Source organism: Mauremys reevesii, linkage group 9 (assembly GCF_016161935.1).
Source record: "Mauremys reevesii isolate NIE-2019 linkage group 9, ASM1616193v1, whole genome shotgun sequence".
NCBI lineage: Eukaryota > Metazoa > Chordata > Testudines > Geoemydidae > Mauremys > Mauremys reevesii.
This window is the reverse complement of record NC_052631.1, coordinates 44,815,124-44,841,392: the sequence shown is the minus strand read 5'-3', so window position 1 is coordinate 44,841,392 and position 26,269 is coordinate 44,815,124. Positions and strand designations below refer to the sequence as shown.

General features: G+C 43.8%; 1 protein-coding gene and 2 long non-coding RNA genes across 4 annotated transcripts in view; 1 reads left to right on the top strand and 2 right to left on the bottom strand.

Moving 5' to 3' along the window:
• The window catches only part of ARHGEF4 (Rho guanine nucleotide exchange factor 4), a 330,462-nt gene that overhangs the window by 115,494 nt on the left and 188,699 nt on the right, over positions 1-26,269 (bottom strand).
• On the bottom strand, positions 19,693-21,471 carry LOC120371665. The gene is made up of 3 exons (XR_005584515.1): positions 21,283-21,471; positions 20,865-21,097; positions 19,693-20,331 (listed from the first exon to the last, which is right to left on the bottom strand). It is a non-coding gene; the product is annotated as an uncharacterized LOC120371665 (long non-coding RNA).
• On the top strand, positions 21,582-25,608 carry LOC120371664. Of its 2 annotated transcripts, none has more exons than XR_005584513.1 (3): positions 21,582-21,859; positions 22,326-22,594; positions 23,646-25,608. It is a non-coding gene; the product is annotated as an uncharacterized LOC120371664 (long non-coding RNA). The 2 variants fall into 2 exon arrangements; XR_005584514.1 differs by having other exon boundaries at positions 21,582-21,926.

Sequence of the window (26,269 nt, the reverse complement as noted above, 5' to 3'; positions counted from 1 at the left end):
GTAACTGGGTGGATTAGAGCAGATCCCCCTTCTGGTAAACTGGGAAATGGACTTCTGATCAGTGTTGTGTGTGTGGAGGGGTCTTCCCGGACTACTGATTCTTCAAACTCCTGGCAAGAAGGCACTGGTGAAGATAGCTGCTTCAGGACCAGGGCCGGCTCTAGGTTTTTTGCTAACCCAAGCAAAAAACAAAAACAAAAAACAAAAAACACCTCTGAGAGCGCCTGGAATGCCGCCCCTGAAATTGTGCTTGGTTTGCTAGTGCCTAGAGCCGGTCCTGTTCAGGACTCCCACCAATATAACAGCAAAAGCACCTTAGCTCCACCACCTGCTCCACATCCATTGCTAGAGCTGCAGGCGAAGGGGATGGGGATTATATGGTGTCCTCTGGGTTCCTAGATGCACTGGTCAGGGACACAGGACAGGAGTTTCCCTGGCAGCAAGTGCAACAGCAATAGTGGGTGCTTCATGGTGCATCAGCTGTCAGAGCAACAGCCTGCTCAGTGCCAGCATCGTGGAAAATGATAACTTTCAACAAGAAGAGTCTGCCTGAGCATCTTTAGGGCACATCTGGGAAACAACTGCTTGCTTTCTCCCCCTCCACCCAAATGCAGTTGATTTCTATCTACCACAGTCACACCACTACCCACAGGCCCGGACTAACAGCGAGACTGAAACTCATCTTACATCACAAGTGTGGGTAGAGGGGTTTGGAAGGAAGATTCTGAGGCCTCCTGCTGCAGAAGAGGAGCCCTGTGATCAGTTTACATCAGCCTCTGGCTTCCAAGGCTCTCTTGGTCAGGACAGGCTAACATTTTTAATAAAAGCTGAGATTCTGCTTCTCCTAACAAGGTGGCTGGCAACCAACATCTCTCTAACCTCAGTAATGTACATATGCAAAAGAGGGCAGATTTATGTCCTAGGTACAGTATGAGTAGCTGAAAAGCCTTGAATCCCAGCTGGGAAGAACATTACTACATATTACTCTTTCTGGTAATAGTTATGTCAAATAATCCTGATTAATAACATCCTGTGATGGAAAAACCTTCCTTTTTTGAGATTTGCAGCCTATCTTCTAGTAGGGATCACTGATTTTAGTTGTTGATTTTAAATGTATCAAAACACATAACACATGTCAAATTTTGTCCTGCCAGTTCATTCTCTGTACTAAAAAAATCAGTTTGCCTGATAATATCTATATAATGAGGGATAGCTCAGTGGTTTGAGCATTGGCCTGCTAAACCCAGGGTTGTGAGCTCAATCCTTGAGGAGGCCACTTAGGGATCGGGGGCAAAAATTGGTCCTGCTAGTGAAGGCAGGGGGCTGGACTCGATGACCTTTCAAGGTCCCTTCCAGTTCTAGGGAGATAATTGGAGATATACCTTTTACCTTAACTCTCTGAAGTGCAACCATGCCATTTTTTTCCTTAAAAAAAAAAAAAAAAGTTGACTGTTTCACAGGGGGTTTAAATTCACACTGTTTCTATTAGCTAGCATCCAGTTTTAATGGCACAATGTAGGCGTCTTCACATCACAGTTCATCCTCCAACAAAAATGCATAAATCAAACTGATGTTGAAACTAATGCTTCTTTTGCACTATGAAAATTTCTACCATTAAATCAGTTGTTTGTAACAATCATGTTTTTCATGTTTGAAGTGGTGGGGGAGGGCTCAGTCTGAGCCTTGGAAGCTAAAATAATGTTACATTTTCCCAGATGAAAAAAGTTACTAAAGAAAAAATAAAAAACAAAGCTGACATCTGGGACTAGCCAGCTGAAATTAGTTTTTATCCCCAACTTTTAACAAAACCCAATAAACAGACCTTTATTGTATTCAGGTAAATATAATAACAAATAAGGTGGAGTCTAATGACAACAATTCAGACTAGATGTAGACTCAGATCTTTTTATACTAATCAAATTGAAATATTAACTGAATTGGTTTAAGCGGTAAACTAACTAACAGATTGTTTGCCACTGTGACAAAGTTCCTGCTCTATCTTGGTGGGTCCTGTGCTTAGTGGTGGATTTGTTCACCTCAGAGATTCACCATGTGGATCAGGGAACACCCCAGAGACCTTCTCCTCTGGTAGAACCCACAGTCCAGGTCAATTCCTCCTGTGTCTGATCAGGAGTTGAGAGGTTTGGGAGGGAACCCAGGCCCACCCTCTACTCCAGGTTCCGGCCCAGGGCCCTGTGGACTGCAGCTGTCTAGAGTGCCTCCTGGTATAGCTGTGCAACAGCTACAACTCCCTGGGCTACTTCCCCATGGCCTCCTCCCAACACCTTCTTTAGCCTCACGACAGGACCTTTCTCCTGGTGTCTGATAATGCTTCTACTCTTCAATCCTCCAGCAATACACCTTCCCACTCTCAGCTCCTAGTGCCTCTTGCTCCCAGCTCCTGGCATGCACACTATAAACTGAAGTGAGGTTCTTTTTAAACTCAGGTGCCTTGATTAGCCAGTCTGTCCTAATTGATTCTAGCAGTTGCTTCTTAATTCGCTCCAGGTGTCCTAATTAGCCTGCCTGCCTTAATTGGTTCCAGCAAGTTCCTGCATGTTCTGGAACTGCCCCTGTTACCTTACCCCGGGAAAAGGGATCTATTTAATCTGGGACTAATATATCTGCCTTCTAACACTCTCCTGTAGCCATCTGGCCTGACCCTGTAACACCACATATCTACAGTACCTCTGCCTATACTTCAGTTGTAAAATTCTCACTATAACACTTTCTAAAAGGCCTGTGAAGGTCCTTAAGGAATATATCCTGAACTAAACAGTTTTCATTAAGAGTCAACTCTTTTCAGATAACAGCTTTTTACCTCAAAGTTGAGCAGTCAAGCAGCTCTACAGATAGCGAGAGATGTAAAGGGAAACTTTGGTCAAGTATAACTAGATAGCATAGCACAAGGGCATCTAATGCAATTGCCTTTTTTCTTTTAATTGGTCTTTGGAATTTAGCAGCCAAAGGGTGTGAACTCCCAGTAAGCTCAGGAAGTCCTATCTCATTTTACTTGCTTTCCAAATTGTCCAATTAACTTCACATTGGCAATCAAGAAAAGTTCTTGATAACATAACTCAGGGCCGCTCAGAGAATTCCGGGGGCCCGGGGTCTTCGCTCAGGCGCGTGGGGTGGCCCTTTCCCTGGGGGGCGGCATTTGGCTCCGGTTGAGCTCCCGCAGGCCCGGGACGAGTGGCTGCGGCGGGTGCCGTGGTCCCGCGGCTCCGCTTGACCTGCCGCAGTCATCCCTGCGGGAGGTCCAGCCGAGCCGCGGGACGAGCGCCCCCTCCGCAGTCATGCCTGCGGCAGGTCCACTCGTCCCGGGCTCCGGTGGACATGCCGCAGTCATGCCTGCGGGAGCTCAACCGGAGCCGCAGGGGCCCCGGAAAACACTCGTGGGGGCCCCTGCGGGACGCGGGGCCTGGGGCAACTTGCCCCTCTTGCCCCCCCCTCTGGGCGGCCCTGACATAACTTGAAAACCAAACTGTATAATACAATCCTTACTTCCTGTCTTGTTTGAGCAGGATTGACACATCTGTGGTCCAACAATGATTCTTGTTTGTAGAGACAATTCAGAGGCAGTGATCTTCTACAAAACTATACTGAAACCATTTGGAGTGAGGCAAGCAGGGGTATGTCTGCTTCCCAGCTAGCAAATAAGATGACTACAAACCACTGTTCAATACGATGTAAGAAGTCATATCCGCACACTACCCCACTGATTTGGATTTAGTAGTTTATTTTACGTGAAGACAAACTACATACTGACCAAAACAGGTTGCCCCCAATGTCCCATTGTCACTGGGAGTTGCAACTGCAGAGCTCAGTTACAGGATACACTCCTCAATTTTCTTGATAATTTTGCTTAATTGACAATTGAAAGCCTGATTGATGATACAATGAGCCAGATCCCTGAATGGTATGAATCAGCACAGCTCCATTTAAATCAATGAAGTTATGCTGATTGACAATCTGGTTCTGTCTCTTGAAGTGATTGCAGCGGTGTTCATACAACACCTAGCTAAAGATACCTAAGCTGAGACTAGAACAATGTGGCGGTTCAGTAGATTCAAAAAGTTGTCAACATTTAAAACTATTAAATCAACAATAGCAGCTGTTATTGCTGATTTCCTGTTCTTGTCTTTATTCTCCACACTAGGTGCTATAACAGGTTCACGACAGTGGTGATACACCCAGAACAATCATCCAAATGGATCCTGGCACTGACTAAAAGCTCTCAACCAAGTCAAAAGAAAACTGCCAGGCTGCACTGCGGCCTTAGAAATGGATGGTAAAAATCATTCTAAAATTAAAATAAATGAAGGGAAGGATTCATTGTAACAGACAGGTGGCCAAATGAAGTGTGGCATTCTGACTCCAGCTCTCCCTGGAGGAAGAGACAGTGGCAGCCTGGCTGACTTTTCATCACGACTTCCTCAGGATATATAGCTCTTCTCTCAGAACTGAATAGGGGAAGGTACAGTATTTGTCTCTGTATCTCTGCAGTCCAATTAAATTAACAATTTGCTAAAGAGCAACGTTTTTATAATTAATAGAGATGCACAAAGCTAACAGCACTGCAGAAAATCACTGTAGGACTAATCCACTTTTGTGACCATTTCAATAAGAATTTCAATTAGCATTTAGCCTCCTATGCAATTTCCAAGATATTTGGGGTTTGGGCCTCTGCAGAAAGCATATTAGTATTCACCTTTACCTGCTGATTAACCTGCTCTTTTAGCTCATTTGGCTGCTTGCTATCAGATTGGATACTGTCCTTGCACAAAATGTTCATGTAAATTCCAGATGAACCAGTAAACTGCTCCTAATGAGCATCTTAAACACCAGGGCCTGGGTCAGGAAGGGAGTGAATTTTGGTTCACAAGCCATTTAAAGGGTTGGTTACTAACTTCACTGCTAGCATTTAGCATTGTGCCAACTCAGCATGGGATGCTAAAGACACGGGGCACAATCCAATCTCTATTGAAGTATTATGTGTTGAGCCCATAAAAAAACAGGGTCAATATCACAATGTAAGAAATTCGAGCATGTCATGAACACAACAGTCTCTCAACAACACAAAAACCCTTAGTGAGTTTATAAGAAATGTGACCTGGGTGCTGATCAAGGTAACATCTACATGGACTTTCACTTGCTTTACACCAAATACTGAAGTGGTGAGTGCTTGCATTGCCTATGGAATATAAAGTGAACTTCAGGTACTCAGCACCCTTCAGGATTTGGTCTTAAGCGAGCAGTGGTGATTGGTGGCTCCCAATTAATATTTCTTTTTCTTTTTCACTCTGCTGTGTACTAGTCTCAGGGGTGAAAGTGAGCCGGTATAAGCCGGTACAGCATACCGGTAAGAACCTGCACCAGCCCATACCCAACCCACATTAAAGAGCGGTGGCGGCAGCACTTTAATGTCCCTGCCCCTTTTGCCTCCCCTGTCAGTGGCCCTGCTGGTAGGGCCGCCAACGGGGGGGGGAGGGAAGGGGCAGTAACCTTAAAGCACTGCCACAGCAGCACTTTGCCCCCTAGTCCCATTCTTGGATCCTGTACTGAGCACACCTTGGCTGGACCCAAGCACTAGGGCTTGGGTATGTACATGAGTGGAAGGTCTCATTCCATTTCCTAGGGGATAGGTGTCTATTTCAAGCCATAGACACTGATGCTCTTCTTGGCAATTTCAGGAGGAAGCCAAGATTTGAACTGACACAAAGACTAAGCTATTGTCACCACAAGAAATGGTCCCTCCAGATCAAAATGGAGGTAAAAATGGGGGATGGGTGTGTCAAAACCATCTGTCTACTCACGGAATAGGAGCCGTACATATAGTCTCCAGCAGTGTCATTCTAGCGATCTGTATCAGTACTATATTTGCTTTCTAACATTGTTACAAAGAAGGAAAAAAATGTTCGTCTGAAAGAAAATATCCTCGTTCGTCAGGGTCCTTTTGAGCAGCACAATTTCCCTCAGATTTCCCCTGTCATCTGCAGTCTACTAATTAAGAACACTTGCAGCCTACAGCTTTATCCACGGGAACATGAGACTCTTTCAGCTCCCCACGGTGTCTGGTGGGCAAATGAAGGAAATACAGTCAGCTCCTGGAATCATGCATTTAGTGATGATAGATAAAGAAAATAGAGTTGATAGGATGGGTTAGGATGCCCCTTCAAGGGAAAAAACAAATGTACATAGTCTGAATAGTTCACCCTGGGCAGCACTCAGTCTGTCAACATGGAATCTAATCTCTGACCAGAACTGCCTCCAATTCTACTCTGGTGTGTTCTCCTATGGTGTCTCTGACAAGTATAAATGTAGGAGCTTAAGCAGCTAGACTGAGGTCCTTCCTCAAAGCTGGCTAACAGTGCTGAGCTTGGCTTTCATGAGCAGGACCTGTAGAGGATTATAGGTACCTCTTATAGGTGCCTGGAGAGTAAAGATACTCTAGTCCCTAACTAAATCCAGCACTACAACCTCACTAATATCTGGCCGTGCCTTCAGTCATGCCCAAGCAGTGCCTCTCATGAGACAAGCCGATGCGACTTTAGGCTAAACCTCTTTAAGAGCTCTTCTGCAGCTGGATGTCAACACTAGTCTTGAGAGCCCAGGAAAGCTCAGCTATTACAGTATCTTGTGGGGAGTCTTTTTTTATTTGGTAAGACTACACTCAGCCAGTTCTTTCTGTTTTGATTTACCACTGAAAGTTCACTGCTTTTGTCCACTTTTCTCTCATGCTGTGGTGAGAGAGAGGATTGTGGGGAGAGAGAACACCCAGCACAGTCTCTGATGGGACAAAAGGAAATAGGTCGTTTTGCCATCCATGGACAGAAAAACATCTCTTTTGGGGAAATGGTTTGAAGTATTCCATCTTGTTAATGACACCCCTCACCCACAAATACACATCGAATAGGAGTCTAATGCAATTCAAATAGATCTGCAGTGTCAGAAGGATTCATGCATTATTGCTAAAAACAGGAAAAGTGCTCAAAGTTAAGGGACTGGAGGTATAAAAAATGTCTAACAAAATAACGCCTATTGGTAAATCAAAGTCAATGATGCTGTTTGACTAAATTAGTCTCAATTCACCAAGACAAATATATCCTTAAATATCCATATAGCTATGCTAAAACCAGTTCTTCTGTGATGTCCAAGGAGTGAGTTTACATTTATGACACTAAGAGCTTCTAAGCTATGTCTACCTCTGCATTTCCCAGTGCACCTTGTGTCCGTCCTTGAGACTAAGGTCTCTGAGATGGGAATGTCATTTGTGCATTTTACAAAACTTGGTAATAATCTTGAATTTTTTTCAGAACCCAAACTTCCTATAAAATCAATGGGACTGTTGGATGTGCAGAGAATGCAGGGTTAGGTCCTCAAATTATAACCTGGATGGACCAACACATTCTGTGGATGAGAGAAGCTAGGTAAGCCATAAGCAATTATAATTAGAAAATGCCAGACACAGTCTATTATATCAATTTTGCATACCTACACTATCAAGGGACCATTGTGGATTTCAACAAGATTTTTGACCCATTTTTCCCTCTGAACTGCTGACCTATATTCCATATCTCATCTCCACAAAATAATACAAATATCCCAAGTACCTTCATGCAGTCTTTTTTTAGGTCTAATTTTGTACTGAGGGTACATAAGCAGTCTACACTCAGATGGAATCTTGACTCAAGAATGCCAAATATCCCAGCTATTTAACTAATCCCAGTTGTTATTTTTTTCAGCACTTTTCCTTGGTCACCTCAATGTTCCCCCCCCCCCCAAAGTGTTTTAGGAGTGGACCCTGCCACTTAGAACAGGATCAGGAGTTGTGACTGAAAGATTGACTTTCTAGGTTTTAAAGATCAAAGAAATTGCCCAGGGCATCCATCCTAAAAGACTCATCATAATTTACAATTTGATTCACTATTTACTGAAAATACTGTTGTGTCAGAAACCGTTCCCCAGATTTAATGATCTGGCATGTACTCAGAACACTATTAAATAACATGCTTTGTAAATGAAGATGGATGAGATATGTCATAAATAGTCAATCTGAAGCATGTCTATGAATTTGTCTTGGTCAATAGACTCATGGGTGACCAAAATGCAACTCAACTAAACAAACTTTGCTTAGAAAGTCAGTTGAACTTGTGGCAAAAATCAGCCTAGTCTAAGCATTTCTAAATGCTTGGAAAGTAAAATATGGATTTAAAGGCCATATTAACTTTATTTTCCTGTTCTTAATCTCATTCATTATTTTGTGCAAAAGATGGAAGGAAATCCTAGAACGTCACCAGTCTTTTCTCCCTCTCTACCTTTTAATTTAAAGGGAGAGTGATGGCACTAAGTTCGGATAGCTCTACTCAATTTGAGAAGGACTTTGCTCCTTCTCAAATGTAGTCCCACTGAAATCAAGGGGATTATTCAGAGCGCAAGGTACTATTCATCATGAGGAAGGGTATCAGCATCTGGTCCAAAATGTGTATTTATATTCTTTAGGAAATCTATGGATGTCTGAAAATCCAGAAAGGCATAAATGTTGAAATATTGGTCCTGTGTCCACACAGTATAGCTACAGAGCCCTATTGGAAACCTTGGGGCTCCTACATTTACCCTGCACATGGTACTCAAGAGGCTGACATTTCAGACTGAAGTGACATAATGAAGACCATTTCGAGGTGCATTAGTCAGGCTGTATTTTCAGTATTGGTTCCATCTGACAGGTGTTTGATAGTCTCAGACCCTTGGTTGCTGAACCCCACCTCTTATTACTGCTGTATCAACCCTCTTTTTACTCTGAAATGCTATTTCTCTCTAGTTTCCCTGCAAGACTTTTTCCAATACAAATAATCCAGAAATAGCAAGTGCTTTCTAGGTGGCCACGGATTCAGGGGGAGTAGGGGTGGGTGATTTCAGATGGAGCTTGTCTCTAGTTATTAAACAGCCAAAGAAGTTGAGAAGCCAAAAAGAGGTCAGCTAAAAAAGGGAGGTATTCCTCACTCTAATGTGCAAATTGCATTCACTCATGTACAAAATGGCTGAAAACTTTCCTCTACCTGCTGCTGCTTCCTATTGTCCTTATTTTCAGCTCTTCTGGGTGTAGACTCAGCTCTTGGGGATTTCATTCTACCCCACAACAAGAATCCTGAACAGTGTCATGGAATAGCCTACTTTCCTTCAGCAAACATACAGCACAATATTTGGTTCTCTCCGATTTTAATCTTTGTTTAAACCATTTTTGCCTGCTTCTTTCCCATATCTTTGAAAGGGCAAGAGAAGTGAGTCTGGCTGAAAAGGGAGAAGATGGGGAATAATGGAAATTGAATAAACAAGGCTGTGATGGGTTGGATCACAGAAACCCCCTGGGAGCTGCCACCTGATGTGCCCAGAATACTTCTACCCCTGCTTTCCCTGCGAGCTCGGGGCCCCAGCACCCTGTCTTGCTGAGCCAGACACTCCCGTCTGCTCCAACACAGACCCAGGGTCTGAATTACTTGCCCCAAAGCTGCAGGTTTACCTGAAAGCAGCTCACAGACGTGTTCCTGTCTTTAACACTCAGAAGCCCAACTCCCAATGGGGTCTAAATCCAAATAAATCCATTTTACCCTGTATAAAGCTAATACAGGATAAACTCATAAATCGTTCGCCCTCTATAACACTGATAGAGAGATATGCACAGTTGTTTGCTCCCCCAGGTATTAATACATACTCTGAGTTAATAAGTAAAAAGTGATTTTATTAAATACAGAAAGTAGGATTTAAGTGGTTCCAAGTAGTAACAGACAGAACAAAGTAAGACACCAAGCAAAATAAAATAAAATGCACAAATCTATGTCTAATCAAACTGAATACAGATAATCTCACCCTCAGAGATGCTTCAGTAAGTTTTTTTCCTCAGACTGGACACCTTCCAGGCCTGGGCACAATTCTTTCCCCTGGTACAGCTCTTGTTCCAGCTCAGGTGGTAGCTAGGGGATTCTTCATGATGGCTCCTACCCTCCCTTTGTTCTGTTCCACCCCTTTATATATCTTTTGCATAAAGCGGGAATCCTTTGTCCCTCTCTGGGTTCCCATCCTCTCCTTCTCAATGGAAAGACACCAGGTTAAAGATGGATTCCAGTTCAGGTGACATGATCACATGTCACTGCAAGACTTCATTGCCCACTTGCCAGCACACTGGTATACAGGAAGACTTACAGGTAAAACACACCCATCTGCAGACAATTGTCCTGGTATATGGGAGTCATCGAGATTCCAAACCACCATTAATGGCCCACAATTTGCATAATTACAATAGGCCCTCAGAGTTATATTTCATATTCCTAGTTTCAGATACAAGAGTGGTACATTTATACAAATAGGATGATCACATTCAGTAGATTATAAGCTTTGTAATGATACCTTACAAGGCACCTTTTGCATGAAGCATATTCCAGTTACATTATATTCACTTATTAGCATATTTTTATAAAACCATATAGACCGCAACATCACAAAGGCTATATATGTTTTTTCTTCCATCTTGCCACTAATCCAGTATTCTGATACAGAACTCTTAAAACAATGGGAGCCCACTCAGGTTCTTGCCATGACCACCTGATCTCTAGGTTAGGAAGGACATGTCCCCAAATGGTAACTTTAATTCTAAAGTGAACAGCATGCTTGAGAAAGAAGGAAGGCAGCTCTGAAATGTGAAGTCCGTTTATCACTTATTTGCAGAACAAGTGCAGCAGGGATGGTAGCCATGTAAACTGCCAGCAAAAGCTGAGTGTGTCTTAATACTGTTCATGAGGGAACGCTCCCAAGGATGAGATGTTGAGGAGTCATGCCTACTCAATTGGCCTCTCCAGAGTTTGATAACAAGGAGAACCGCTTGGTGTTAAGTATGATGTGGATAGCAGCCACTAGGAACTGGGCTGAAACAGCTCATAATGCTCTACATAGATCACCGAACAGCTGTGAAACAGTGACAACTTCTGCTTACTATCACCAAGTCCATCTTTGGTCCATACATTTTTAATCATTATTTAGGGGCACCTTTACAAGTAGATGATGCAAAGACTTCACTGCATTTTAAAATTAAGAGTTGCATATGAATTTAAGGTAAGATAGTTTCCATCAATGATCTGCTGACTGTAGTCAGTTGTAACTGCTGATTTAAATTTTAAAATGCTATTTCCCCTCGTTAGCACTATAGAGCTATTACAGCCATGGGAAGGTCTCTGGAATCTATTCTGACTCATGCATAATCAACAGAATTGTCAATTAAATTCTAATTGCTGAATCTTTATTCCTACTGATGACCAGCCCAGAGAAATCTCATCTTGACTTTCAGATTCCAGGTAGCACTTGTAGCTCTACCATCCTTGCTCTCAAACTGAGAACTTGTTATGGAATCCTGCACACACACACGGAAACTCACAATCCCATTCTGAGTCACTTTCCACGCTAAACTCTGTGTAGCAAAAATAAATTATGCTCAAACGTGTCAGAAGTTTTATATTTATGTTCTTCAATTGCCACATATAATTTAATTAACTAAGGCAGGCCTGCACAACTCGTAAAGCGGAGAGGGCCACATTACTCCAAAGAAAACAGCTGAGGGCCGAAACCCCCCAGCCCCGCAGAAACACCCCCCCACCAGGACCTCCCAGCCCCGCAGAAACAAACCCTCCTTCCCCAGAGCCGCCCCACCAAAACAGCTGTGGACCAAAAAGGAAGGTTGAGGGTGGGGAGGTGATACTTGATTTTAAATCAATCAGGGGCTCCCAGCTGAAGAGGTGGCTGGGAGCCCTCAGGGGCAAATTAAAGGGCCCGGGGCTCCGGCAGCTGGGGGAACCCGGAGCTTTGCGGGGCTGGGGCAGGGATTTAAAGGGCCCAGAGCTCCTGCCGCTGAGGGGAGCCTGAGCCCTTTAAATCCCAGCCCCAGCCCATCCGCTGGAGCCGCGGCCGGGATTCAAAGGGCTCTGGGCTGCCTGCAGCTGCGGGGAGCCCTGAGCCCTTTAAATCTCAGCTGTGGCCGGGATTCAAAGGGCTCTGGGCTGCCCGTGGCGGCAGGGAGCCCTGAGCCCTTTAAATCTCAGCCGTGGCCGGGAATCTCTGCGGGCAGCCCAGAGCCCTTTGAATCTCGGCTGCGGCTGAGATTTAAGGGGCTCTGGGCTCCCCGCGGCTGTGGGCAGCCCAGAGCCTTTGAAACCTGGCCGTGGCGCCGGCTGGGATTTAAAGGGCTCTGGGCTCCCCGTGGCTGCTGGCAGCCCAGAGCCCTATGAATCCTGGCCACGGCTGAGATTTAAAGAGCTCTGGGCTCCCCGTGGCTGCGGGCAGCTCAGAGCCTTTTGAATTCCGGCCGCGGGCCATATGTTGCGCAGGCCTGAACTAAGGCAACCTAAAAAAAGTAGGTTGACACATTGTTTTTCTACCTACCAATAGCTTCAGGAGTACGTAACTGAGCAACAGGATGCTGATTGAGATAGAGTCACATGACCCCATGGTTTAAAACATAATAACGCTTTGTAAGGTGCTTGAGGTCTACAGAGAAGGACTGCTATATAAAATGCAAGGTGTAAAATATTAACCATTTATTGCAAGCTTCTCTGCAGCTTGCCTTGATTTGATTTGGCATTTTAGGTGCTCAAATCTACAGGGAAACTGAGGCACTGAATTTAAGGACTCAACTTTCATAGTGCCCCACTGATTTTTGGTACTAGATTTGACAGCGCTGGCGCCTAGTTGAGCACTTACAGCTCTAGCTGAAGTCAATGGGAGCTAGATTAGAAAAGCTGAGAGCAAGGGAAAATTCACAGCACTTCAGACCAAAGAGATCAAATAATGCAAAGCAAAAATTCGGCAGCAGTTTAATCTGAGAAATGTATTTGATTTCTCTTTAAGTGAGGAATCCGATCATTCCAGTTTTCAGTGATAGTCGAATAGTTTCCTTCTCCCCATAGGAATCAAACCAGGTCTCAAACTTTCCATGTTCTTGTGCCCTTGCTCCCCCTTATATAACTCAGCACAATGTGTAACAAAATGCTATTTTATGCTTTAACAGCAAACAATTTCTTCTGAGGGGAAAAACAAACAGGATGTGTTGTTTTGGGTAACTCTGCCTGTGGTGACAGTACAAGATCTCACCCTTATGACTACAGTAATAGAATTTCCTCCAGAGAAAATGTTCTGATTCATAATACACCTCGTAGATACTTCTTGCTTAAAACATTTTGTTCACTAACATTTATTTTACCACTAAGCACACATCTAACTCAGGCTTTGGTTGACTCCCTGTTGTGTATTTTTTTTTTTTACTTCCATAAACCTATTTCTTTCCAAATATGCTTTACATAAAGATTCCCAGGCTCATTATTTTTCAGAGCCAAACAGTAAATCAACTTCTTGGGTGTTTGGCTCTGAAAAATAACTAGCCCGAGATACATCTCCTGGACTTCTTCCTCTTTGTTAATATAACCAAATTCCAGAGCACTAAGGAAAATAATATTGCTGATCACACAGCCATAAATTAGCCTCAGAAAATGAACAAACTTGCATCTGACGAAGTGGGTATTCACCCACAAAAGCTCATGCTCCAAAACGTCTGTTAGTCTATAAGGTGCCACAGGATTCTTTGCTGCTTTTACAGATCCAGACTAACACGGCTACCCCTCTGATACCAAACTTGAGGAGAGACTCACTGCCATTTCTAAAGAGAGGCTGGCTTAACAGGCTAACACTTCATAGCTTTCATTAATCTCTCCTTTAGGTGTTGGGGTGATTGCTCTTCTCTGTACTCCATTTCAGGTGCCAAACACAGAATTTCAAGATGCCCTAACATTAATTTCTGGAATAAAAGACACATGACCAAAAATTCCTGTAGGCCTTCAAACAAATGTGTCCAGAATCACAAATGTCTTGACTACATTAAGTTACATCTGGGAAAAAAGTAACCAAATATCACAGTTCTCAGACACGCAGAATTCCTTGTGGGAGTTTTGCCTGGGTAGGAACTGCAGGGTGTGGTTTTTTGCATGGACTATATAATCCTCCATCCCACAGCCTAGTCTTGATGGGCCAATCCTGTGGTGGAGAAAGTCTTAAGAACTTAGACAGGTGTAACTTTGTCACCCCAAAAGTGTATCTGATTGTGGTGTGTATGCTGGAACAGTGAGGCATCCTGTGGTAGTGCAAAGGAGCCACAAATGACCTTAGGCCAGGGCTGTGTGAGTAGCAAATGCAAGTCCCAAAAGGGAGGCCTATTGAAAAATGAGGTATGCTCCAAGCAAACTGCATCCATGTTCATCCCGAATGGCACAGGGAAAGGTTCCATTAACTGGTGCATGTTAAGATAGCCCTAAGATATACTCACAACACTGCAGCCATCAAAAGTCATGCAACGCACCCAGTCAGAATGACAGAACCCACCTCCAGCAAGAGCCAACCACCCCCCTAAGGACAGCATTTCAACTGTGGCCATTGTTGCACTTCACCATCTGGCACAGAACTTCCATGGACATAAGCACAGAGGGGCTCTGAAAAATACTCCTTCCATCTCCAATCTTCAAGAGCTCTGAAATATTAATGAACCAAACCTCACTTCAGCCCCGGGAGGTACGGTACATAATACTGCTTGCTTACAGAAAGAGAAACTGAGGAATGCAGAAATTAAGTGATCTGTTTATGGTTATGGAGGAAATTCATGGCAGATCTCCTGGCTCCCAGTGCTTTCTCATTTCCTTTCACTGAGAGCTGTGCCACCAACAGAAGCTGGGAGGTAGCTGCTTCCTCACAGGGACTGATTAAGGGCAGTACATACCAATGCAGAAGCAAGTGTCCAAGCAGCAGGGGAGGATGAAGAGTAGAAGAGAAGTATGAAGAGAAGAATCTTTAAATGAACCAAAGCCTCAGTGTGACCCAAGTGCAACATAAAGACTCAAATAAAATAAAATAAATCCCAGAAGACAAATAAAAACACCCAAAATGTTTGTTTTTTTTTCAAAATCATAATTTTGGGGGCAAAACTCATGAGTTTACAATATCGCTAATACCAGGCATTCAAATCACTCACTTCTGATGTATCTGATTCTGGCACCGTGCTTCTAGTGGGAATGAAATGTTGTGCCATAAATGTGCTCATTAGTCTGCCACGGACAACAAAAGACAAGTGCTTATAGCCTTTCTACCTCACAACCTTGTCTGTCACTAAAGAGAATCTGAAATGTCCAAAAGCCTTGTATGTCACAGAAGAATGGAGTTGGCAGATGAAAGCACACTACCCATCAGAAGAAACATGCAGTATGGTATTCCATAGCTCTCTTCTGTTTCCCTCAGCATGGTAGGCCTGAACAAGTATCTGAAATGGACAGCTACCTCTCATTGGATTTCCTCTCTGCATGAGCAATGCCAGAGAGTTAAAAGCTTGTGCTCTCTGGGAGAGGAGACACAGACAGCTATCACAGGGAACAAATCCACCCCTAACCTGCTTTGCAAGAGGTTCACCTGAAAAGTACACTGTTGGAGAGAGACTCCTGTCTCAGTCACAAACTCCATCTTGCATGTCACATACAGTGCCCTTGCTTTTTCTCTGCCTCTTACTATGTCTCGAGCAAAGCCGTCACACAGCATCAAAGCTAGATAAGCTAGAATTATGTCACGAATTAGTGTTGACCACAAATTACCTGACCACAAAGCCAATGTATCTCAGAATTCTAAGGAGCCAGAAGATAAAAGCCATTTGCAGGCATAGTCTGTTTAACATTGCTAGAGAGAAGCAGAGTATTTTAAGAGCTTTAACTCAGCTTACCCCTCTATGGAGGGATAGCTCAGTGGATTGAACATTAGCCTGCTAAACCCAGAGTTGTAAATTCAATTCTTGAGAGGGCCAATTAGGAGCAAAAATTGGGGACTGGTCCTGCTTTGAGCAGGGGGTTGGACTAGATGATGTCCTTTCCAACCCTGATATTCTATGTTTCCTACCTGTCATTTAACTACTGCTTATTTCATCATATTAACAGTAAGAAGTTACCCCACTGTAGTGTGTATTAGCCTTTAATACTGTGGCAGCACAAAAGCCATAACTTTACTATGGGGCGATCTATAAGTGTCTCCAAAAGTGGGAGATACTAAGCCAAAAGGGAGGTATGGCCCAGGTTTCTAGGAAACTGGTTAATCAAGCCACTTTCCTCAGTCTGCCAGTAGCACAGCTCCTAGGTACCCAAGCAGATTTAAAGCTGTCTTCCTCAGAGCTCTCAATTAGCAGAACTTCAATGACAGGTAAAGTTGGAAAAAACATCCTGCTTTCTCAGGGACGATTCAGCTCTCGGGTGCAATGAGTCAGGTTGGTACCACAGCATCACACCTCCTTGTGCCAGATTTGCTGAATTTAGCCCTGTGGGTTTTAGCTTATGTTAGACAGACCCCTGGTAGAGTGTCCTGATTTGTGAATTAGCATAATCAGCAATGTTAACTCACTGCAGGTGAGAACAGCACATGCTAGTTATCACCTGCTGCAGACAGAGCACAAAACATTATGTTCTTGTGCAATGGAAACATAAAGCTTAAAAGAAAACTTCGATGGATGAGAATTTCAAAGGAAGCCTAGAATTCAGACACATCTACCAGGCCTGGGCATGGGCAGTCTGACTCAATGGTTAGAACTGTGCTGAGGAAACCAGCACTAAGGTTGGAGTCCGGAACCAGGATCAGGGCAAGGGCAAGAGCAAGGCTGGGGCAGGACAGAAGAAGGGCTGGTGCTGATTCAGGACAGGAGCAAGAGCAGTCGTAGCTGTGGGTTCAAGCATTGAGCAGCCAGTGACCTGCTGTTGCTGACCATAAAAGCACATCTGCTGAGTTCTGCCAAGCTCATTTAGCTGCCTGGAGGCTGGTCTGACTAGTCCTCAGGCTCAGCTGAAGATGCTCAACCCTGACAACATCTTCCATTAAAATCTCTATTATTTTAAATTGGCTGGCTAGTCCTAGATTATAACAGAGGTAAGATTACCTATTGGATAGGACCCCCACCTCTCAAGCTACATCCAGAGCCACTGCAGCAATCCTGCTGGTAGCACTGTAAGTCAGCAGGAGCACCATGGTCTAAAAAACAAGGCGCATCTCCAGCCCCCAGCCCACCCCCTGACACTTGGGAGTCTCAAACTACCAGCTGTTCCCCCCCAACCAGTACAATGGAGAATAGCAAATTCCCTGCTACTCCTTCCTGGGGAGGAAAAGAGCACAGCGATTATCTGCTGTTCTCCGGAGGAGTGTGGATCAATGCAATAAACAGTGATCTTAGCAGCTGCATTCTGCATGGATGGGAGAGGGTAGATGTGCATGTTAGTGGGGAAGCTGTTACAGATTGGCTGGGAAGCCTGGACAAGAATCATTGTCTGGATGGAATGAGCATATCATAGACAAGTTATGAAGGAGGAAGCTGCAAGATTTGGATACAATCTGAATGGGGTGGGGGAGGGGGAAAAGTGGGAGAAGTTGAAGATGACTTCTAAATTATGGGTTTGGGTGACTGGGATGAGGTTGGCGATAATGGTGACTGAACCGGGGGAGGGGAGAAAGTTTGTGAAGGAAAAAAGGGGTGAGAGTTGGCCATGTTAATATACATTGATGACAAGACATCTAAGTGGCTGAGATGCAGGACTGAGTTTAGGAAGAGGGATCAGAAGTAGTAAAGTAGATCTATGAGCCAGTAATTGAAGCCACGTGAGCAGATGGGGGGGGGGAGGGGGTAGCTGGGTGAAGGAAGAAAAGAAATAGACCCCATGGAGAGTGAGGCAGAAAAAGAGCCACCACAGAATGGCACAGATGCAGGAGAGGACAAGATTCCCCACACTGAAAACATCAGGGGAAGATATCATAAGCATAAGATCCAGTTGTGGAATCGGACTTCAGTATGTTGACTTCACTTGACTTCAGTGCTAAATCAGAAATATCTAATGCTCCCAAAATTCCCTCCCTCACTTTAGCTGCAAAAGTTGTGGTATCCAGGAAATGTTCTGCCTTATTAATGAGAAGCCAGCAATCACAACATTTTAGTGGTAAATCATTGCCTCTGGAGAATCTGATTACAAAGCTTTCCAGTACTCCTTATGAATGGGCTCTCAACCTCAAACTCTGGCCAGTAAAACTTGTTTGTGGGCAGCTCTGACTGGACTGGATGCCTGCCACTGCTGCATCCATTAAACACACACAGCAGACCAAATTCACTATGTAACAGAGAAGAAAGTCCCATTGAAACTGGTGGGAGCTGCATTATGTAACTGAGCAGAATTTGGCCCAGCTAACCAGTTAATATGTCAAATAACTCACACTGCTAAATACACACTGGGCTTTCTTAATCAGCCAAGTTGGCACTCTATAGTACCAACAGTGACATTTTTGCATTTGGCATTTTCTGCTCCTGTGCTTTATCATATTTTCCACTACAGTGTCAGGAAAGATTTCTATCTGCTTCAGCTGAAAGAAGCCAGATAATGGCCAACAGCAGCCCTGTACTTTTGTTATCTTTAACTTTATAAAAAGGTTGTTATGCATGCTGCCTCAGTTTTCTACTAGACTAAGCACAAAGTTCAAATGAGACATGCATCTTGCTTCGTCGCTGTCCCTCCATCTCTTTGGTCAATAGCCGATTAGACGGATGTCAAATATTCACTTGACATTTGCCTCCCTTTGAGCGCACAGTGCAAAAAATGAAGTGTTGTGTGTGCAATTGTCAAGACATCCATTTGAAGTGCAATTGTTTAAATGCAGCTGTTCAAATGCACCTGTTTGAGGTATGTTGTTGGTACTGGTCACATGATACTAGATACAGCTCCCGGATAGGGGGACATTACTTCCCAAGGTCAGGAGGTGCAACAGAAGCCACTTTACCTCTGTTTCTCTAAAATAGTCTGCAACTGGGTTGTTCCCCAAAACATTTTTTTTAAGGAAAGCCTTTCTGGCTGCAGCTTTCCCAGCTTTTTACACTCAAAACAGCTTGGGTTACAATTAGACAATATTTCACATTTTATAGTTGTTCATCACAGTAGTACAATATAACCATAACCTGAAAGCGATGCCCTCAGGAGATTCTGGTCAGTTGTGCCCAGGCCATTAAAACAAGCCTAGTATATCCTCTAATACAAATTGAGGACTAGCTTCCTGGAAATATGAACAACAAATTAAACTGCTATCTTATTTAATCCACCCCTTGATTAAGTAGCCAGGGAACTGAATGGCTTTTAAACTACTTGTCATTTTACTTCATGCTCAGGCTTAGTGTAGAGTCTTCAGTATTGGACCTTATCCAAAGAGTATCTGCAGTACCATGAATACTGTAAGTGCTAAGTATTTAATGGGTGACCATTGTAAAATAGGAAGACAACACCCCGAGGAAGATCAGAGGTCTTCTCTGAGACAAAACAGCTCCCTCACACACAGCTCTAATGTTTACATTGCAGTTAGAGCTGTCCAGCTTTTTCATATTCTTCAGATTTGACTTCCAAAAAAAAGTCATTAAATGGCTTTATGCATCAAAGCCACACGCAAAGGCTCCTTTCAATCACAATATCCCATTCCCAGATAGAAATCGGAGTCTTCCCTTCAACATTTGTAGTGTTAGGATTTGCAAAATGCGAAAACACAACTTGGAGCGGATTTTACTTGTAGTTATGAATACATTGCACACCTCAAAGTTGCAATCTATTGCCCAACTATGGGAGAGAGGAATTTCCATTTGCTGTAAATACAATTAAATAGCAAACATTCAGCATCAAAGTTAAAGATGAAATCCACCAAAGGGGATGGCGTGGCTCTGAGCATGGTGGAGCTTGGCTGCTGGAGCCAGGGTGCTGAAGTGGACTAGAAAGACCCCAGTGCAGAACCATGGCAGTTTGTACAAGCAGCCTTGGGACTTATGTGTAGCGCAGATGTGCTGTCAAATCTGCAGAGGCCATGATGGAGAATGGGGTTTGGAAATGGACCTAGGAAGAGAGACACTGTTTTTGATTCTTGTGGATCTTAGTTTTGGCACATGCCTTTTTATCTGATTTGGCAAATGTGTGGCTGTACTGGAAACAGGGCAAGGTTTTTGCTAGGCATGTATCTCACCTATTTCCTTACTTATGGTTCAGGGTGAAAGACTTGCTTTCTGCAATAAAATGCAAACAGCACATTGTAGTCTACAGAACAGGCTCCTATACAGTGTGTCTGGAATATGCACAGGAAGACAAGGGGACACTTCCTGCAGATGCTGCCACAGGAGGAAAGAACCCCCTGCAGAGTTAAGTTCCCAAATTCAGGATGCAGCTTCTCTCTTTCCTTCTGAAGTTTCTTATCGTAAGATTCTCCTTCCTGGTAAGAGGTTGAGCCAAGCAATGACTTGTTAGAATGCTTTTTATGTGAGGCAAATAAATGCAACATTCTTGTTACAGCCTCCATGTCCCCGTCCCACTTCTAATTCCTTGACTTCTTACCTTTGGAGGATGCACAATTCCCGGGCACTAGTGGTAAGGCTCAAAGAGTCATAAAATTTGACTGTCAAAGTAACTAATTTATATTCTTTAAATGACTCTCATAACATCTCCCTGATTAACCCTTAGGACACCAGCATTTTCCAGAGTTTCAGCCAAATTAAAGCTAAGGAAGACATATGACCACAATCCCCAATGAGTTCAGTTATGTATAGTACTGAGATGTGGGGCATAAGTGATGAGAAAACAGGACCCAGCATTTTCTCAGCATAACCACAGTAATACAAGGAGACTGGATCTAAGCTAGAAATACTTGGTGAAATCTACTGATACGAAGTGATTTATAACAGGCATAAGATATATATATTTATTTTAAAATAAAATCAATTAGTACCGCAAATGAAAATGGTTTACCTTTCCTGGCTGAGATAGAAGGTCCTTTAATGTTCTCTGGAGACTTCATCAGGGCCTGCCTTATTCCACTACTCATGGCTGGTGGCAATGGACAGTGAGCTGTATTCTGGAAATGGAACCCTGCCAATGTGCAGGCCCATAACTTCACAGCTGTGTCTCAGTTCAAGAGGGCAAGGTTATTCCTCCATCACTTTCTACAGTCTGCCAGGCTTCGCCTCCCCAGTATGGTAAACCTTGGGAATTTGGGGAAATCAATGAGATCATTTTGCCTACAAATCCTTAAACTCTGAGCATAAAATGTGTGGTGCTGCTGGAAATTCTAAACTGCAACCATTCCAATCCATTTTCACTACCACTAGCATATTATGGCTTCCAGGAGCAGCAGGATGGATGTAGCTGTTGTGCCCCAGGGTCTTACCTGTCTGCTATTCTGTGCAGCTCTAAATTACACTATTCTTAAAATGCTGCATATAACTTTACACAGATCTCTCCACACTCAAGTTCAGAATATTTAATCATACGCCTCCTAATACAGCTGTTAGTCTGAAGTACACATATCGCTGATGGTTGAGTGTTTAGAGCAAACCTCCATCCTTCCCACACAGCATCTTTCGGATCCTTCGCAACAGAATGAAGTCACACTGCTGTATCTGTGTCAATACAATCATCTCCATGACAACAGACTAAAATGTTCCAAATATAGACGTGTGACTTCATTGCACAGAGAAGGAAGAGATGCACAAAGGCCACAACTCTCCACTGAACTAACAAGATCAGACAATCGCCCAGGCTGCCTAAATATTCAGAATTAGATTAAACCCAACATTTTCCTGAAGCCATATCTTTTGTATTTTCTATTACAGGTTTCACTTGAGTTTCTGGAAAACGTAACTGGCAGGATCAATTCAAGCACAACTGGGTCTCGCTGCAAAGAGTTACAACTGGGTCTCCAGCTGAAAAGCCCAAGATACAGCCTGAGACCTCCTCTATGCAGTGTTAGCTTGGGGAATTCAGTGCTATGAGGATGGGGAGTAAAATGGGCAACATGTAGACAGGGCTCAGGTGATGAGGACCACAGAGTGCTGTCTGCCCAGAGTGCCTTGTTCTTCACACTGTAGCACTACAGCCTGAGCAGTAAACATCACACAAGTATTGGAGACACTCCCCCCCGCCCCATGATCCGTAAATTCTCTGTGGCTGGAGGACTGACAGCACTGTTAGAGCCAGTCCTGGTTTTATTTATTTAAAATTAGAATGGACTCAAGCAGGCAAATTCAAATCCAAACTATGAACACTCCTAAATTTGGGGTGTTTGGAACCAGGGTTCTGGCCCTGCTCATAGTAGAGATGGGGCCAATTTGAGAAATTCCGATGTGGGTCAGAATGATGGTGCAGGTGTTTGGATTTAGATCTGAGCTTTCAGTTTGTTGCCCAACCCTGCTTTCCTTTTCTTTATCATAGGGAGAATGGACAATAATCAAAGTCAGCCTGCTCCTTTTTATTTAGGCTTGGCAGGGGAGGGACGAAGAGGGAGTATGAAGTTCATGGCACCTACTGGCATGGGAAAGAGTAAGCAAAGTAAATGCTTCTCAAGGACCCTCTATGCCATGCTTTCCGTTCTGCCTTCAAATGGAGAAAGGATCTTCAGGAGACCTTCCAACTTGATGCTTCCTTACATGCTTATGCAGGGAAAGGAAGGAACAAGGTTGGACCAGTGTTTAAGAAAGAAGGTACCATTTAAATATTCTCCTTGGAAGGGTCTTAAGTGCATAACTATTGCTAGATTGTGTGTATATACACTCTTTGTGCACCACATGCTTGGTGACAAAGGACTCCATGCATAACAGAGGGCTGCCGTGTTTAAATTGGGTTATCCATGGAATTTACTCATACGTGCCAATTCTTACTAGCACACTGGCCTTAACATGGCTTTTGGGGATTAACAAATAACCACTGTATTGCAGCAGTGGAACAATGGGCAGCTGTGTCTAACATGGCAGTTCTCTTCTATGCCATGACTTGTTTTTTATTGAGTGCTGTAAACAGAGAGGCTAAATAAAATCTGTGTGTCTGTAAACACAGAATCATGGATGTTTGGAGCTGGAAGGGACCTCAAGAGGTCATCTAGTCCAGCTCCCTGCACTGAGGCAGGACCAAGTATACCTAGATCATCCCCGATAGGTGTTTGTCTAACAGGCCAGTACAAACCTCCAATGATGGAGATTCCCCAACCTCCCTTGGAAGCCTTATAGTTAAAGAGTTTTTCCTAATATCTAACTTAAATCTCCCTTTGTTGCTGATTAAGCCCACTACTTCTTGTCCCATCTTCAGTGGAGATGGAGAACAATTGATAACCATCCTCTTTGTAACAGCCCTTAACATATTTGAAGACTGTTATCAGGTCCCTCACCCCCACCGCAGTCTTCTTTTCTCAGGACTAAACATGCCCAGTTTTTCTAACCTTTCCTCATAGGTCAGGTTTTATGAACCTTTTATCATTTTTGTTGGTCTCTTCTGAAGTCTGCAATTTATCCTTGGACCATCCAGTTACCTCAGGGTATAACCTCAGTACTTCCAGGTAATTTTTCATGCAGATCTATCTGCCCATAGTCAGGATCCATTTCTGGTGGACCTCAGACTATGGCCTGGAATTTGCCTGAGGCTATGGCTTAGGTAACAGTCTGCACTACTATCAGAGGGGTAGATATAACAGTTACCAAATCTCAGTTCATTAGTGGTTTAATTCTGCTAGATGCTGAGCACCTTCTTAATGTTTTTCAGGGACTCCAGTAGCCACTGAAGTCAGTTTGGAAGTGAGGACATGCAGAATAGCTGAGGAGATGCACAGCAATGTGCATGATCAGATTCATGGACCAAAAACGGGGAAGAGCTGCCACTGTTTTACACAGAAGGATTTATCTGTGGATACAACAACCAATCTGAACAGGACAGTTGGAAACAAGGGGAGATTAGAACTATTACAACAAAACCAACACAAAAATATACAATCTTACTTTTACACTAAGCAAATCCAAGCCCACAAATTCCAATTTGCTTCTCCAGTTAACATTGTTTATTCAGAGTTCTAGGCCCCACACAGATTTCGAAAGACCATCTACAAGTTCCAGTGTATCAATAGCCACAGGACTCTACAGCCTCACTAAAATTGTCCTTCTTCAGTCCACCTCATATCTACAAACTTCCTCTTCCATCTGCGCACTCACCTAATCAACACACCGCTCCAGAAAAAGGCTGGGAGCCCTGCAGCATGCTTCCTGGTCAACAAACACAAGTTATTTAAAATCAAGCTTGGAAAGTATTCTTGAGGCAAAAGTTCTTATTGCAAATGCCCTTATACCAGCCCCCTCCACTTAAACAGAGAAGCTGATAGATCAAGCAGCAAATGTGATCACAACTCCTATGGTACCCCACAAGGAAAATGGCTGTCTCCTGGGGTAGTCAGGACCCAACATAGCCCGTTAAACCTCAGCCAGAAACCAGCTGGCAGCCAGCGCAAACTAGGCTACCCAGGTGTAACATGCTCCCGCTAAGAAGTGCCTGCATTAGGCAGCTGCTTTCTGTACTAGCTGAAGTTTCCAGGAGTGGCCCACTGTAGAGCACAACTCAGCTTTCTAGTCTGTAAGTGACAAAAACATGTGTGACTGAGGACAAACAAACAAACACAACAAGCACAGATTGATAAAGGTCCTCTGCCCCTGCTGCTACCAGGTCAGGAAGCAGACAATGATCCAACACTATTCCCAGGCAGTGAACCCGTGTAACAACTATTGAAGCAGTTGACAATATCTTTGCTGCTTGTTCTTGTTACTCCCTCTGTCTTTAAGAATCATCTCAGCCTTACCAGGATTGCGTCTGAGCCAAACAGCTCTCATCCGAGCCCCATGCTCCGCTACACACTGAATAAACTGCTGAACTGCACCCTCTAGGCCCAATAAGATGGATACTTCAGTTGCAGCTACATAGTGGAAGAACTGCTCTGCCCCAACACCTAACTAAATCCCGTAATACAGGGGTTCTCAACCTTTATCTTTCTGAGCCCCCACCTCTACCCTCGCAACATGTTATAAAAACTCCACGGCCCAGCTGTGCCACAACAACTGTTTTTCTGCATCTAAAAGCCAGGGCTGGCGTTAGGGGGTAGCAAGGAGGGATATTGCCTGGGACCTCACACCACAGGGGGCACCGCAAAGCTAAGTTGCTCAGGCTTTGGCTTCAGCCCCAGATGGTGGAGCTCGGGACCTGGGCTGCAGCTTTCTGCCCTGGGCCCCAGCAAGTCTAATGCCAGCCCTGCTTGGTGGACCCCGAAACCTGCTCACAGCCCCTCAGGGGGCTCTGGCACCTTGGTTGAGAACGACTGCCTTAACAGACCAGTGTCAAATATTCCTTTCCGCTTTATGAGCTTTATGTTCTGTTACATAATCGGATCACAAATTCAGGGTTCAGTTTAAGGTTAGAGTTAGAATTCAGAATTCTTCCCACCCCCTTTTCAGAAGTGGGCCCAGAAACTTAATTTTTTTAAAAATCAGCAAAACTTGCTATAGATCTGATCAACAAGTTGCATTACCTCTGGTTTCTGTGCATTTTTAACTTAAGCAGGCTCTTACGAACGATAAAACTACCAATTTCAAATTCTTACAAATCAGGGTTATTTTCAGACAGACAGGACTTTTGATCCATGGGGAACCCCAAGCCTTGAGGAAGGGTTGGAAAAACTTTAGCCTACTAGGGCCCCATAAGACAGATGGGTAACCTCTGGTAAGCTTTTTGCAAGCATATAGGAATGTTTACAGGTTTTTATATGTTTTCTCTGTAATGCTTTTACCTGAAGAAAAAGAGGTGTTTGCTTAGAAAGACCTGTGTGGTAGCTTGTAACTGCTGGAAATGCACCATGAATAGCCCTAGAGAAGAAAGTCCTGCCCATCTGCTAGATCATGAAGAGGAGCCCCAAGTCAGTTTAAACTCAGGACACTTCTCCAAAAGACCTTGCTTTGTCTCCTGGTCTCTGAAGAATCCAGTTGGAATGGGTATATGTGAGCCTTCCCAGGAGGTGGTATTGTGGCAGCCCTCCCCTGTGCAGAAGAACACAGCCAGACATAGACCATTCATTTAATATAGTGGACCCCCAAAGATACTAACACCTAATTCAACAACGTCTCCCAAGAATATGGCAGGAAGTTTGCCATATCTATCACACTAGCATCACAACAAAGTTTATGCACTAACATATGATCTTCCCAGCTCCACAAACATAATCTGTCTCTAGAATTACAGTGCACATGATGTCCAGACTCTACTCCCACTCTCAGGTTTCCATTGTATTTTTGCAGTCTTGATTAAAAACGAGGACAGTGCTGAACAGTTGAAATTATGCCTTTAAGATTCAG